The 16,668-nt window shown below is 48.4% G+C and overlaps 1 protein-coding gene across 1 annotated transcript in view; it reads left to right on the plus strand.

The window, feature by feature from the left end:
• Positions 1-602: 602 nt before the first annotated feature.
• The window catches only part of NEXMIF (neurite extension and migration factor), a 52,995-nt gene continuing 36,929 nt past the window's right edge, over positions 603-16,668 (plus strand). Inside the window, exon 1 of the mRNA XM_059483063.1 lies at positions 603-739. The gene's annotated coding sequence lies outside the window, so the exon portion shown is untranslated. The remainder of the gene's footprint in view (positions 740-16,668) is intronic.

Raw genomic sequence — 16,668 nt, forward strand, 5'->3', positions numbered from 1 at the left:
GTAGGGGAAAACCACTTAGCAGAAATTCTGCTATTAAAGCAGATGGTGGGAGATTAATCTGGTTTTTAGGGGGGTACTTGCTGCTACGATGACCACGTTATTAATTCCTTCCCGTGCTAGGAGTCCTTCCATCCTTGCAGGGGATGGGGGATTGTGTTTCCTGAAGCTCTCTCTCAGCTCCTTCCTCCCTTCCTCACAAGCTGATGTGGTATTTTGGGAAGCAGAGGAGCATTTTGTCAGGGTTGTTGTTGCAGTTTCTCTGCCCGTGCTCCCTCCATGCTGTCCTCTGCTCCAGCCCTTTCCCGTGCTCCTGTGGCAGTTCCAGCTGCCTCCTGGCCCTCCTGCAGACCCCTCTGCTGCTGCTCAAATGCTGGTTGTTAGCCTAGATTTCCTTTTTTCCCTTCCATTTTAGAAATTGCTCTTTTTTCCCCCCTGCCGTATCACTGACAGCCGCGTTCTCCTTGACAGTTGTGATATTTGTATGTGTGCATAAAAACAGTAGGAAGCATTTATGTAGGTGTCACTAATTTAATTTAATATAATCTGATCTGGATGTATAGGGGAGGACTGCTCTGTGCTGAAAATGCTTCTCTTTATTTTACAGTCTCCATCGTCATCAAATACAACTCCTGTCATTCTCCTCTTCCATTCACCTACCCAAAGACCAAATCTGGAAATAGTAACCAAAAGAGAAGCCCACGTCACACACAGAGCAGGGAAAGGTTGAAATAATTGAAGGGTAAGTGATTTTTTTTTTCTTTCACTCTTATTCTGTGTGTAAAGCTACAATAGGAAGTGCAAGACTGTGTAAAGAAGCTGTTAGGCACACACACAGCTGCTCTGTGTGCAAAGTGGAAAAAAATGTCTGAAATGCTGCTTTGCTGATCAGAGCAAGGTGAGGGGCAGTTTGGGGTGCTGGTGCTGGTTCTGCTCCTGCCTGGGGGGAGCAGAGGCTCTGCTCAGGCTGGCATGGCTGTGGCTGGTCTGAAGGAGCCCCCAGCCGGGATATCGGAGTCTCCCGCTGCTCGAGAGCTCTTGTGTCATTTCCTTCTCTCTTCCCCACTTCAGGCCCCTCTCAGCTGGGGTGGGGAGCTGTGTGCTCCTGTGGGGCAGGATGTTTTGCCTTGCTGCTGCTCCCTGCAGCCCCTCAGTTCCTGGAGAGCAGGCTGGCGGTGCCTGTGCTGGGATTTTCCAAAGGGAAGCGTTGATGGGGGCTGCAGGAGGCACAGACTGGCTGGCAGAGCCAGGAGGCCTCTCCTGGAAATGTTTGCCTCCAGGCTTTTCCTTTTGCTGCGAGGGTGGGGATGAGATAGGAGGAGATAGAAAATCAGCTTTGGTGCAATCCAGAACCCTGGCTGAAGCATTAGTGAGCTCGTTTTCCCACCCCATTCCCAGCTCTGTGCTTGCATATATTGGATTTCCACACATGTTCTCATGTAGATGGACAAGATCTACCTTCACTTACATTTGAGAACTTCTCTTTAAACATCTGGGTTTTCTGGTTTATTGCTGTTCTAAGTTTTGTTGGTTTTATTTTATTTTTTTTTTTTTTACCCCTGCAATGTTTGTTCATGCAAAATTCATATCTGGGAAGGGCATCTTAAATCCCTGCTTCTGAGTCAAAAAGGGAAAGCATGGAAGTGAAAAGAGAGATTGTATCGTTTAAGAAATATGATTCATGAATTAATCCTCGTCTGCTCCACCATCTGTGGCGTGTGTTTCAACACAGAAATCCTGGGTTGTATCTCTTTAAAAAGCTTTCTTCTTGCTGATTGCCTGAGTTTGCTGCAGCTCTGATGGGGAATTTGCTTCTTTTTGGGGGGAGAGAGTGGTGGGATTTACTCACAGCCTGGGTGGTTGCCCCCACCTGTGTCCAGGCTGGAGGTCAGCTGGACCTGCCAGAGCTCTGGTTTGGGAGGTGCCAGCTCTCTGTGGAATGCCATGAGCCTGGTGTTCAGGCAAAGCTCGTGCATGGCTATTTTTGCTGAGGAATTGTGGCTGGATCTCTGGAACAAGAGAGATGGGCAGCGATGGCAGGAGGTGCAGGAACCTGTTAAAATCCTTCTGAAAACAAGTGTCTCTTTCTGAAATGGACTGGAGCTGCAGAAAATGAAGCACTGAGGTGCTTCCCATCCTCTGTTCTTGGTGATGTTTTTGTGATTTCTTTGTAGATAAAGAGAGAGGGGAGGTTTCTCATTTTAGTTCCCAAAAAAAGGCTGCCCTGCTTTTTGCTTCCATGAGAAATGGGGGATGAGGGACACTGGGAGTTTTGGGGGTGACCTTTCTCTGATTTGACTCTTTGAATTGTTTCCCAGATTTTTGCAGGGAACAACTTTCCTTTTTACACATATTCCTCAGGTTCCTCTTCCTGAAGCAGGTCAGACCCAGGATGGCTGAGCCCTTTTCATCCTTCCTGGGCAGAGTCCCTGAGCAGGATCATTTCAATCCTGCATCCACCGTCAGGGCCTTTCTTGGATTGCTCCTTTTCCTGGCTGTGGGATTTGCCCCATCCCTTTTCTCTCATGTACAGATAAAAGCTGCAGTGTTTTTCCCTGCTGTTCTGGAGGGGGATCTGAGCTGCTGGAGGTGATGGATGTTGGGTGGCCTCAGCCCTTGGTTTGGTGATGCTCCCACATGGCCACAGCCCCTCCTGTGCCACTGGTGTGAGCACAGCCCTGCTGGTGCTGGTGGATGGAGGTGATGCAGAGCTGAGTCCCTCAGTGAAATACTGGGGGTTTATTGCCTTCCATCCATCCTGTTTTCACGCCTCTCTGCCTCCCTGACTCACTGCCATCCTTGCCTTGCAGTTCCTGTTTGCTCTGGGAACTCCCACTGGACAAGGCTGGAGCAAAGCCCCGATGCTTCCCACTGCCTTGGGAGCTTCTTTTCTCTTTCCTAAAGCCAGGAAGGGAAAGGAAAATGCCTTTTTTCAGGAGCAGCAATAAAGTGTTAAAAGGAAGGATGGTGTGGGGGATGCTCTGTCCATGTGCTGAGCCCATCAAGGCTCTTCCATGGTCCCTAAAAAATGTTTTCCCATTCCCTCCATTATCACCAATCCCTTCCTGCCCACTCACCAGGGCACCCTTGGATGTGCAGGTGCTTTGTGACACAAAAAGTCAACTACACAAGCACCCAGAATCCCAACACTATCACAAATAGCTGTGTCTGGGGAAAAGGGTGTCAGCAGTGCTTCAGCAAATGTTCAACCCAGACTGGAATTAGGAATTAGGCTGAAATACAGGGGCTGAAGGGCTGGGGCTGGGCCAGGGCAGGGTTAGGTTGGAGATCAGGGAAAGGTTCTGCCCCCAGAGGGTGCTGACACTGCCCAGGCTCCCCAGGGAATGGTGCCAAGGTTGCCAGAGATGCAGGGGGGTTGGGATAGCACTGCAAGGAACAGGATGGGATTGTGTCCTTGCAGGACTTGGATTCAATGATCTTGTTAGTCCCTTCCAGCCCAGGATCTCCCATGTTTCTATGGCACACCTCTGCATGGAAAATGCTGCTGTGAACACAGGCCAGATGGGTTCCTGGCCCTGTCCATCTCACCCACACAGACACACACAAAATTCACAGATTTTGCCAGTAACTTGCTCATTCCTTGTGTGCCTTACACCATTTTGTGTATTTCTTAATTGCCTCAATAATTTTTATTTGGTGAGAGTTTCTCAGCTTGTTTCTAAGTTTGTTTCTAAGCTCCTTTACCTGCCCCATGCTAGTCTGGAAGCAGAGATGGTTTCCTGGGGGCTCTCCTGAAAACCTCAGGTGTGTGCTGGGCCCTCCTGTGCCAGCTGATGCTGGTAATCACTTTTCCAAAGTCTCCATAAAATAAGGGTTATGGGCTTTGTGCCTGGAGAATATCCTGTGTTTACCAGTGTTGGCATTTTTGGAATACTTTGAGCTCCCCACAGAAGCTTTGCTGCTAAGAAAAACCCCACCAAACCAACAAGAAGTAAAGCAAATTCTATCAGAAATGGGAAGCAGAAGCAGTGCAGGCAGATTCCATTAGCCACAGGTTTTACTTTTTGTTTTAAGCTTTTATTAAAACCAGCAGCTTTTATTTAAAGTTTTTTAAAAAAATAAAAGTATTTATGCTCACCTTTATTTTCACCTCAGTGTGGGGCTGTAAATGAGGGGTCTGGTGGATCCCCCCAGCTTCTCTGATCACAGAGTGTCCCCTGGCAGGGTGACAGTGCTGGTGGCAGAGGACATGTGACTTTCCTCCAAGGTTTCTTGTGGCCAAAGAAAGGAGGAGCATTGATTCCTCATCAATTCTTTAGGACCCCAGTGAAACAGCTGCTTGTTTCTCCTAAACAATTCTGCCAAGACGGAAATTGGCTGCTGCCTGCACGGACTTTCTGGATGGGGAAAATGAAGCAGTAATAGCTGGAAAAATAATATGGGCTATGAGATAATAGATGCCTGAGGGATAAAATTAAGCAGTATTTTACAACGAAGGAAGAGGGTTTGGCAATAAATAGTTTGCCTTTGACTTCCTTTTGTTTGCCAGAGGACTGATGTTTGGAAGAGGTTGTCCTGGGCTCTGTTTTCCAAGCAGATGTAGGAAAATAGTGAAGGTATGGAGGATTTTCAGTCCCTCCCAGGAGGCTGGTGCCAGGCTGGGGTGCAGCTCGCCCTGCCAGCACTGCCTGTGTGGTGGATGTGACAGGGGTGTGACACTGGAGCTGCTGTGGGGAATCCCCACCCTTGCAAGATTTACCAAACCAAATGGGAGCAGGATTGGGTTTAAATGCCATGGGGAGCCCAGAAAGCCCAGGGAGGGGTGGTGGCATGTTCAGCACCCCAGCAGGATCCCAGTGGAGGTGATTCCCACTCTCCCTGGGCGCTGTGCTGTGCAGAGCACCCTTCCCAGCAATGCCCTGACACCGGGGTTTGGGTTTATTCTGCCATCTCTCCATGATGTGCTTTTCTGTCACAGCTCCATCAGCTCCTGGCTGAGGAGCTCATTTGGAAATGCTCTTTTCTCCATTTCAGGGGTCTCCTCAGGGTACCACTGTGCCCAGGGAATGTGCCAAGGTGGGCTGGGACAATGCCATGGTTGCCTCCTGGTGCCAGTGGGAACATCCTGGGGACATTTTGGATTCTCCCTGCTCCAGGGGCACCATCCAGGGGTTTGTTCCTCCTCCCTTTGCATGAAATGAGAGCACAGTTCAAACAGAGCTGCAACCCCCAATCCCACCTGCCCAGGGATGGATTCAGGTGCAGCAGGTCTGAGATATGAGGTCTTTGGCCCAGCCCAGCTGCTGAGAGCTTCTGATTTCACAGCTCTCAGGGAAAGCCTCCCTGCCAGTGGGGGGATTTCCTCAGAGTGGATGGGTGTCAGGAGAGCTCAGAGTCCTGGCTGTGCCCAGGAGCCGAGGGGCACTTGGGAATGCTCAGCACCCCTGCAAACGAGGCCAGACTCTCTCGTGCATCCAGAATGGAGTCATTAAGTCCCTGTGCATTGAGGCTCTGGTTTTATTCATGGAGTGTAATGTGATTCATTTGCCCTTTTGCTCTCGTGTTGAGAAGGCCATCATCTCGTATGCATCGCTGGCTGCAGGCACAGCTCTGCTCAGTTATTATTTTTAGGGTTTTTGGCTGGGAGGGAACAGATATTTTCATCATGTGCAGAGTGGCTGCAGAGCTGAGTGGCCACAGATCTGCTGCTCTCCCAGCCCTGGTGGGGAGCATTTAACTGAGCTTAGCTCTGCTTCTCCAAAGCTCCTGCTGAGGATCTTTCCTCCTGCCCCAGCCCCTGGTGCCAGGGCAGCATCCTTGGATGTCCTGGTCACACCCTGTCCCCACCAGCTCCTTCCAGAGAGAGGTTAAGCTGTTTACTGGGTTGTTTACTGGGTTAAGCTTTTTACTGCGTTGTTTACTGGGTTGTTTTTACTGGTTTAAGCTGTTTACTGGGGAACCCAAACCTCAGAATTATGGATGTGGCACAGGATCCTGTGGTAGGTAGATGTAGGATGGGACCTTGCTCTGCCTGATGAACTGATAGAAAATGGTGAAGGACACTTCAGTGGGTGCTCACTGCTGCAGGTGTCTTAGTGCAGCCAGAGAGGGAAATCATTCCTGCTTGGGGTTAAAAGAAGAAAGACACCAAGCAGGGCTAGAGCAAAGGCTATAAAAGGATGGACAAAATGCAATTTTTTAAAAATGTTAGCATGGGAAGCATTAATTAAGCCACTAATTCCTAAGGAATATTAATGAGTAAATCAGTTGGAGTCACTGCCTGTCATAGTGGGACAGGCCCAGAGTGTTTCAACTCTGCCTGTTGGATCTGCACCTGCAGAACAAGTCAGAAATTCCCTCCCAGCCCTGCCTGCGGTGGCCAGTCCTCTTTAATCACAGAGCCCTGAACTCTGTCCTGCTGGCACATTCCAAGTGGTCACTCTGCATGGCCCAGTGACCATCTCCAAGTCCTCAGGTGACCCTCAGGGTTTCTGATGCTGCAGGGTCACAGTTGTGTGACAATCACTGAGATTTTGGAAGCAAAGGGCGGTAGGAGGGGAGTTAACCCCGTGTGTTTTATTTATTTTTTACCTTGTCCTCTTCTTCTTTGTTTTTTTATCTCCCCCCATACACTTCAGAGCCCAAATCCATGCTGGGAAGGACCCACACAAAGCAACATCTGAGGCACAGGCAAGGGGCAAGGCGTGAGCGTAGTGCTTAAATTGATGATTTTCTTACACTTTGTCGATGGGGAGGCATAAAAGAGGGTCAGGTGTGCATAAAGATAAGGGGATAGCATTTTCAGAAGAGCCAGGAGCAGTTTGGGAAGGGGAGGTTTTTAGCCTCCAACGATTTGGGAAGACAAAAGAGGTGGAAGCAGGGAGGCAACAACGCCGACCTTCTCCGCTCTTTGTTTGCAAGAAATGCACAAATCGCTGCTGATATTGCTGAGTGCTTTCCTGCTGCTTTGTGGCTTGATTTGGAGCTGCAGCCCTTCCAAGCTTGGTTCCTGACTTCCAAAAAAAAAACCCCAAAAAAACCCAGAAACCCAAACAAAACAACCAAACAAATCCTGTCTGATGGAATCGTAATCGTTCCCTCCATGGTGCCCGCTGGGAGGACCAGGACACCAACACCCTCACCTTGCATCAAGCTTAGATCCTGGCTGGATTTGGTACAGATTAATGCATTTTGGAGAGTTCTAGAAAGGTCAGAAACAGAGAAGAAGCTCTAATAGCAGTGCAGCAACCAGCTGGCTGCATTGGGTTTCATTTCAGTGCCACAGTAACACCAGGAGCCCTGGTGTCAATACTGCGCCCACTGCATGCCAGTGCCCCCCTCCTTTTGTCAGGAGACAAGCCCATAGGAAGGTATTTTCTTGCTGAACACTTTCTCTGAGGCAGTAATGGGCTTTTTGGAGGGTTTGGTGCTCGTACCCAGAGCTGTAAGGTGGGTGATTTACAAGGCACTGTGCAAATGCCAAATTGTTAGGCAGAACTGCTGCTGATTTAGAAGGCAGTTAAAGCTCTGAATGTGCCAAGTGCCAGTAGAGTGTTTCTACAGATGGAATAACTGGAAATATTGGAGAGATTCCAAAGGTTTAATCAAATTCAACCAGGTTTTTTTCCCCTTTTTCTTTTTTTTTTTTTTTTTTTTTTTTTAACTGCAGAATTCTCTGAGGAATGCGGGTTGCAATAGTAGATTATTCCACTGCCTTTAGTACCGTGGGGGAGATTTTTTACAGATGAATATAAAGCAAACACACAAGACTTTGAAGCAAACACATCAGTGAGTCTATAAACGAGGGCTGGAGCAGCAATGCCCTGAAATGCTGGACCAGAGCAGGGAACATCTCAGATTTCCTGGCAGGAGCTTTCTTGGAAGCAGAATGATGGGTTTGCAGTCCCTCAGCACAAAGGGAAGTGGCAGCCACAGTGTCCCTGGTCCAGTTCTGCTGGAGCCAGGCAGGTTTTGGTGGCATTCTGGGCATCCTCTCCGTGCTCACAGTGCAGTGCTGGGACATGCATATGTTTCTGCACAGATGCCCACCTTCCTCTAGTCTTGTTGACAGCCTTTCCAAGGCTTCTTATTTAGCCAGACCATATGTGCTTGGGCATGGAGATAGTGGGATGTGGAAAGAGCAGCACATTATCCTTGGGCTGCAAACACCATCAGGAGCAGTTCCCAGCAAACTCTGCTGGTGCAGAGATCCAGAGCTGCTGATCCTGCATTGCAGGGCACACAGAGCCATCAGGGGCAATTCCTCCCCTCATTTGTCAAAACCAAGGTCCAGAAAGCCATTTCCCTTTGTTCCAGCCCCAAACCAGCTCTCACTGTCCACTCCTTGAATATTCCTCCACAGCATGGATGGAGATGATGGGGGAGAGGGGAAATGGTGTCTCCAGGTGAAGCTTGGCTGCTGAGGACCAAGCTGGGGAAGGGGTTGGAGATTTTTCCATGTGTTTTCCCTTGTTGGTACAGAAAATGAGGAGCCCATCCCATTTCTGGCAGCAGGGTTTTGGTTTGGGGTGAGGTGGCTGTGAGGAGTGGCTGTCCCAGGAGCAATGCTGGCACAGCAATGGAACTTCTGCTGGGTGGGGGCTTTTTTCAGCAGAATTTTGGGGTTTTGCAGACAGCCTGATTGCATCCATTAACTGTCATTTATTTATTCTTGTAAGAGGAGAAGTTTCCTGCTTTTCCTGGAGTGTTTGGTATTGATCCTCCCTGGAGTTGGGGACTGTCCCTTGGAGGCACTGCCATACCCCGTGTGGCTCTGTGTTTCCCATGGAATAAACAGCTCCAAAGCCATTAGCCTCAGTGCCACAGTCTGCTGCTCCTGCTTTCCTGCCCCCACCTCCAGCCTGCCATTGATCCAGCCTGCTCCCTGTTTGCTGCAGCCTGGGCTGCCTCTGCTGCTGCTGCGCACAAATTGCCTCAAAATTGAATTGGTTAAAACCATTTCATAAACATCCCCTCCCCTTCCTGATCCTGGCCCCTGTGCCAGCCAGAGCTGGAGCTTTCACGTGATTTTACCTGGCCAAAGGGTGGGGCAAGATTACTGAATTTATGGTTGTGTTTGTGTAGGGTTTTTTTAAAAATCAGTGTAAAAATTCAGTCTGATGTGGTTCTAGGAATCAGGTCCCTGAGGAAGCTGTTGTCTGTCTATGGATCTGTGTCCTCAGTGGTGTGTCCTGCTCAAAGGATGTCCTGGTGTGCCTCAGCTCCTCTTGGCTTTGCAGGGATTGGGATTCTCTCATGCCATGTGCCACCAGCCCCTCTGAGATGAGAGCTCTGCCACGTTCTGCCATGCTGGGCAGTGCTGTGGCAGCTTTGAGGCACCAGGATCATTGTTTTCCTGCTGATCTGGCCAGAGGCAGTGGGGAGATGGGGAATTGTGATATTTTGGAGTTGTTTCACTGCTGTAACACCCCAGGGTACAGCAGGTCCACAGCAGGATAGTGACAATGCCCAGGATTTTGGAGCACATCCCTCCAAAGCACTGGGGGCTGCAGGGAGGAGGTGAGGCCCTGCTCATCTCCCTGGAGCTGAGGAGATGTGCTCTACACCACTGAGGTGTGATGCTGGAGCTGAGGAGATGTGCTCTACACCACTGAGGTGCAGATACTGGAGCTGAGGAGATGTGGTCACTCACCACCGAGGTGTAGATACTGGAGCTGAGGAGATGGGCTCACCACTGAGGTGTAGATGCTGGAGCTGAGGAGATGGGCTCACCACTGAGGTGCAGATGCTGGAGCTGAGATGTGCTCTACACCACTGAGGTGTAGATGCTGGGGCTGAGGAGATGGGCTCACCACTGAGGTGTAGATGCTGGGGCTGAGGAGATGGGCTCACCACTGAGGTGTAGATGCTGGGGCTGAGGAGATGGGCTCACCACTGAGGTGTAGATGGCTCTGCCTGGGCTACAGGAGCACTCTGAGCCAGTGACACAGGAATTCTGTGTCAGACACATCCAGCAGCTGTGCTGATGCCAAAAAGCTTTTGTAAGGGCTGTGGAAAGAAGGCTTGGAAATAAGAAATGGCTTTAAGTGTCACCCCAAAAGGGTGTGTTTCTACTAAAGGTGGCACAGTGCTCCCAGCAGCTGGAGGTGTTCCATTGTCCCTCATTCAGCCCCATCCCTCCAAACTCCTCCTGACACCAGACACTCCCACAAGAGCCCTTTGCAGCAGTGTTTGTTTCAAGTGCTGCTATATCAGGATCCATCGATCTTGTCACAAGATCATCTGCACCCAGTGGGAGCTCTGAGGGTGGAAAAGGGACAGAGCTCTCTGCTGTCCTGGGGCTGCTCCTGGTGCTGCTGGGAGGCTGGATCAGGGTGGCACTGCCTGGATCTCCCTTGTGGGCTGTGACCCATCCCAGAGTGTCCCCAGCGTGCAGGGCCCAGCCCAAGGTATAGATATATATACATATGTATATATATAAACATATATATATATATATATATATACAGATATATATATCTGATATGTGGTCTCCTCCAGCCAGGTCTCATGAGCTCTTGGAGGTCTATATCACACCTGAGATAGCTCAGCTACCTTAGAAGCATAAAATCAGCAGGATGGCTTCTGTGATAGTGTTAGAAACACTAACTTAGAAAGGTTTTAGTAAAAGGCAAAATAACAAAACTCTTTACAGAGAAAAACTGAGCCAGGCACAAGAAGTTCTTGCTCCTGGTAAAACACCTCATGAAAGTGATTATTTCCTTTGTTCTCTTCTTTTTCTAGTGAATTTGCTTAGATGGGACTTTTTGGCTTCTGTCCAACTGGCCATCCTTAAGTTTGAGGTGAAGTCCCCCAGGTCCTATGAGGTGTCTTTTTACCTAATTGAGGAGAGAAACTTCTGAGTTTTTTCCTTTTTAAAGAGACAAAGGATAGTTTGGCCACTCCATCAACAAGGGGCACATCCCTACAATCATCTGTCTCCAGGAGGTGACAGCACCCAGCTGAGTCTCAGTCCTCTGGCACCCTCTTAGCCAGTTTGCAGATCCCTGTGGAAACCTGCCTGAATTCAGCTTTCTCCTGGGGTTCCTGCCCTTGTCCAGGGCTCCTGGTCCTGCAGTCTGGAACACCCTTGCACATCCTGCAGAAAATCCTGCCTGGGCCTTCCCAACACTTGGAAGTTTCCTTTTGTGTAACACTGAAAGCTGTCTGAGCAAGCTCCTGCAGGGATATTTCCCTACAGATCTCCCTAAACTCTCCTGTGACACTGTCTGTGAGGTGATGGTGATGGTGATGGTGATGGTGATGGTGTGTGAGGGCAGCAGACATGTCTGGCACTGTGAGGCCTCCTTGTGCCCTCACCCTGTGGCCTCTCTGCCTCTTGTGGCTCCTCCACCCTTATCTCTTGATGGCAAGCATGCTGCTGCTGCACCCAGTCAAATTTTCTGTGGCATGGCATCTGTACAGGCTTCTTCTTTGGGGATTTCACATATAATAATGATTATTAGAAATCAGTGTGGTTAATGGTGGTGAGGCCTTGGCCAGAGCAGCTGTGGCTGCCCCTGGATCCCTGAAGTGTCCAAGACTAGCTTGGACATGGCTTGGAACAGCCTGGGATGGTGAAATGTGTCCCTGCCCATGACAGGAGGATGGAATAAGATGTTCCTTAAGGTTCCTGCCAACCCAAGCAATTCTCTAAGTCTTACTGACAGCCCTGAAGCTCACCCAGAGAAGCCAACACTGGTGGTGCAAATTTATTTGCACATTTTAGTTCAGACGGGGCCACCTTCAAGTGCAGACAGCAATTTCAGTTTCTGTAGGTGTTGTCACTCCTGGTGTCCTGTCAGGCAGGAGGTGGCTGTGCTGTCAGGCTCCAAGCAGGCTCAGCAATAAACCTTGTCAGGAAATCCTTGGTTTACTCCTGCTCTGGGGCCAGACTGGAGCTGGAGGTGAGGTGCTGCTGCCAAGTTGTGGTCCCAGCCCCTCCTCTCATCCTCAAACTCCTCCTTTACATCTGTTTTGAAATGTTATTACCCCTGGAGCCTGATTCCCTCTCTTCTCCCAAGAAAAAGAGGAGGAAATTTGCCTGAACAGTGCTGTGTGTCTGTGTTTTACAGCACTGACCTCATGTGGCACAGCCAAGTGCCACCCCAGACCTGCTGAGGTTGGCTTGGCTGTGTCATCCTGCCCATGTTGGACAGGACAGGACAGGACAGGACAGGACAGGACAGGACAGGACAGAACAGGGGGTGACACAAGATTCAGCCTGAAGCCTGAGGGGCCTCTGAACTCAGGCAAACTGAGTGCTTCCCTGTGAGGTTTTCAAAGGAGAGAGGTGGAATCCCACCCCAAAATGAGATTATAAACCAGAGTCTCCTCTTCTGGGACAAGTGCCCCAAAGAACAGTGTTTGGAGGCTCTCCCTCAGGTTTTCCTCTTGTTTTCAGATGGAACAGAACATTTATTTCCAAGGAAGTAGTGAAAACATGAACTGTCTCCTCCACTCAGTGGGGATTTTTTTGCCAGCTCCTGGTGGTTGTCCCCTGCCTTGGAGCTGACAGGAGGCACTAGGATGTCCCTGGAGCCACCACCCACCTGGGACCTGCTCCTGCTCTTCCCTCCTTCCCTTCCCACAGCACCCAGGGCTCATCCTGTGGCTCCTGGCCAGACAAGAGGTTTAGTATTCAGGGAGCTGGGAAGTTTGACTGTCCTTGGTCTGATGAGTTCCTTAAGCACGGGGGAGCTCAGATCAAGTTCAAATGGCTGTAATTTGAGTGAGCTTGAGACAATAGGAGAGGATTAAGTAGCAAAATTGTGTCTATTACTTTGGCCAAAAAAAAGTAAAAACTATTCCATTTGAGTAGAATATATAATTTTCTGAGCCATGAGGGTTAGGTATTAATGTGGGCCTGGCAGAGTTCATCATTTGTAAGGCTGCACTGAGAGTTCTTCACGTGCTGAGATCTGAGATCAAGGCTGGAAGTCAAGCACAACTTTCTGCAAATTCTCCTCCGAACAAATAATTGGCCTCAACAAAGAGGTGTCTGGGGAAGATTTAATTGCTTATTTTTCTAGGAGGTCCTCCTAAATGGTCTTCTGGTCTTAAACCCTGTGGATATCTATAAAATTTTGGAGGTGGCTTTTCTCAGAGAGGAGCCCTGCAAGCCTCAGCCTCCCTTTTCCAGGCTAAGAGCTCCCCTGAAGGGGATCCATCTCCAGGGGTCTCTCCACTCAAAAGGGTGTGGTAGAAACACAAAAGCCGAAAAACACCCTGGGGATTCAAAATAATGCAACCTGGAGTGAAAGCCTAGCATTTCCCCCTGTGTCTGTTGGCAGCAGATGTTGGATCCAGGTGTTCTGCATCCCTGGGAGTCCTGAGTGGTGTTTTCACGCTTTTAGTGCCATTGTGCAAGGCATGGCTGAGGGACAAAATCATCCTTTGTCCATCTAGAATGGGTAAATGGTGTATTTTATTTTTTTTTTATTTTTCTTTTTTAGTACTGTGTGCCTGCATCTGTTCCGATAGGGGAAAAACAATGCTAATTGGAACATTGGAAGGGGTTTGGAATGAATGAGAACAAACATTACCAGGCTGAGAAATTTAAAGGGAATTTAGTCAAAATATCTGAGTTTAAGGACTTCCAGGAGTGGTTTTGGTTGGCTTAAACTTGAGCATGGTGAGAATAAAAGGCCTTTGATGGCTGATTTCTGCATTAGCTGAACTCGCAGGGCAGTGTGGGAGCATGGGTTGGGTCATGGAATTATTTTGGCTGGAAAAGCCCTTTAAGATCTTTGAGTCCAACCATTCCTCCAAGGCCACCTCTGACCCCTGTCCCCAAGTGCCACATCCATATGGCTGTAAATCCCTCCAGGGATGGGCACTGCACCGCTGCCCTGGGCAGCTGTGCCAGGGCTGGGCAGCCCTTTGGGGGAATAAATTTTCCCTATTATCCAACCTAAACCTCCTCTGGCACACCTTGAGGGCAGGGATGTCCTGCTACTGCTTTTATTTTGCTGTAAAAAATCAGGTTTAGCACTGCACATATAATGCAGGAAAACCGCCCGGTTTTGTCCTTTCTTGCTGTCCCACTGATGTCTGTGACCTGTGAGGGTTCAGAAGGTGTTGGATCAGCAGATCCCTGCTGGAATCAGGTCCTTCCCAAGCCAGCCAGGGTTCCAGGGAGCATTAAATAGGGCTCTTTGTGCTCCAGGTACTCCTGCTGCACTGGGGATGTGCTGAGGTACCAGGCAGCTGTGGATGTATTTTCTGCATGGATAAAGAGGTTCCTGCACAGGCATTCTTAGGATTTATAAAGCTTTTGGCTGAGAATTTGCTGTGCAGGGCAGAGGGACTCAGAAACACCCTAATGCTGCCTCCAGTCTCCTTTGAAGCCTGGGCAGAGGTCATGTTTACTGGTGTTTTTTTAATTTTGGCTTATTTCTTCAGGTCTGCCCTTTTTTTCTCCTTTAACCTGAAGGCTTGTGCTTGCTTGGTTCTCCTGCTGGCCACCTTTAAATCAACCAGAGAACAATGCACTGGCTTCACCAGCATTTCATTTATTCCTCCTGTGGTGGCTTCTTTGCTTGAAGCCTCTCAGTAGGCAAGGGGTTAAACAGCATCCTTATGGTTCTTCCAGTTACCCCATCAGGACTGTTTAAAAATTAGCTTCTCCCCACTTACTGCACTATAATTAGGATCCAGGAGTTGTGGGGAATGATTTCACAAAGTGACTTGGTGTACTCGCCCGTGCACCCCAGGGAGCCAGGCAATTATGCATACATAATTCCACTCTTTGAATATTTTCTCTTTCTCTGCATAATTTCTCTCTATTCATCTTTCCAGTGTCCTTCTGAGATAAACTTAGAAGTCTCAGCTTTCAGAATTTAAAAAAAGCTCCTGTGCCTGCATGTGCACTATTTGCATTTGAGCCAGCAGCCGTTCTGGGGGCTGGGGCAGAGGGGAGAGGAGGGCAAGGGCCTGGGCAAGGAGGCAGAAAAATCCCTCCAAGCTTCTGGGCAAGGCTGGGAGTCACTGAATAGAATCACAGAATTGTTCAGGGTGGAAAAGCCCTCTCAGATCCAGTCCAGCCGCTCCCTCAGCGCTGCCAAGGCCACCACTGACCCCAGGTGTCCCCAAGTGCCACATCCACATTAAATCCCTCCAGAGATGGGGATTCCTCTGCTGCCAGGGCTGGACAAACCTTTGGGGAAAGAAATTTCTCCTAAAATCCAATCTAAACCTCAACAAAAGATTGTGGCTTTGAGTCATAGTGATCCTAGTGAAGGATGCGCCCCTGGTTTGGGATGATTTTTAGGAGGTTCCCTCCAGGGATATTTTGGAGCTGCCCCTTTCAGGGATGTGTTCTTGTTCTCGTGCCCTGTGTGTGCTGCTCTCAGGGAATTCATTGCAGCCCAAGTGACTGCAGCATCTTTCCCCTGCTCCAGTCACTTTATCTCTATAAACTTGCTGTTGACATGATGCAATTTCTCCTGCTTGCAGTGTAGCTGTAGAGCAGCAAAGTTGTGATAAAAGACAACTTGTTGAAGGGATTCTTTGTCACTCTCATGATTCATCTACAATTCCTTTTTTTCCCTGGCCAGGAGTGTGGTGGTGCTTTGCAATTATCCCTGCATTTGATGCCTGTTCCTTCTTCCCCCCTCTCTTTCTTCCTGATTCAAGTTCCCAATTCATTCTCTCTTCCTTTTAGCTTCTTCTCCCGTTTTTTCTATTTTATCCACCACCTTCTCAAGGCACTGGAGCTGTAAGTGTTTCACTGTGGTCTGAGGAAAAGCTACTGTTCTACTTCCCAAAGAAAGCTCATTGTGTAGTGCCCTGAAAAATGGTTTAAACAACGCAAGGGAATAAAGGCACCACATTGCTCTGGAAGTTTTTCTTTTCTTTTCCTTTTTTATTTTTTTATTTTTTAAGGAATAATACATAAGCTGCTAGGAGAGGGCAGAAATGTCTCCTGCTTCTCTCTGGTTGTGCCTGTCAGACTGTGAAATTCTAAGGAAACCTGTGTTTGTACATGGGAGCTTGAAAGCTGGACACCCCACCTCCAAACCTTTGCTGTTCTCGGCATTATCCTCATAAGCCCAACAAAAAAAATCCTCAGATTGTTCCCAAACAGCACAGAATCAAAGCTTACAAGGCACTAGTGTAATTACTTGCTTTCTTTTTTGGGGCCAGTTTATTGCCATCTTATGTAAGACACTCCAGCACGTTCAAAGGGGCTTTTTAGCAGTGAGAGCTCAGTGATTCCACTCTCAGCAGTTACTGGGGGCTGGCAGCTGGACAGGGATGGGTTTGGATCCTGGCTCCAGTTCTGCAAGTGCACAGAGGCCCTGGGTGTGCCAGAGCCAGCCCTGCTGGACCCAGCCCTGCTGGATCTGTCTCAGCCCCTGGTACACACTGGACCCACCTGCAGCACCTCACCCCTGGTACATCCAGCGCTTCCTGGCCAAAAAAGCTTTCAGGCACCATTTCAGATTTATTTAGGCAGTTAGTCAGGTATGTGCATGGGGCTTTTAAAATTAAAATTATTAAAAATATTGCATTATTTTTTTTAATTGTATATATTTTTATTTTTATTTTATTTTTTGTTTTATATATTTTATATTATTTTATATATTTTATTATTTATATATACTTTGATATATTTATAGTTAATATTTATATACAAAATATTAAATATAAATATATGTATACTATAATAATAAAATATTATATTCTACATCTATTTATACTTAATAT

This window comes from Ammospiza nelsoni, chromosome 15 (genome assembly GCF_027579445.1).
Source record: "Ammospiza nelsoni isolate bAmmNel1 chromosome 15, bAmmNel1.pri, whole genome shotgun sequence".
Classification (NCBI taxonomy): Eukaryota; Metazoa; Chordata; class Aves; order Passeriformes; family Passerellidae; genus Ammospiza; species Ammospiza nelsoni.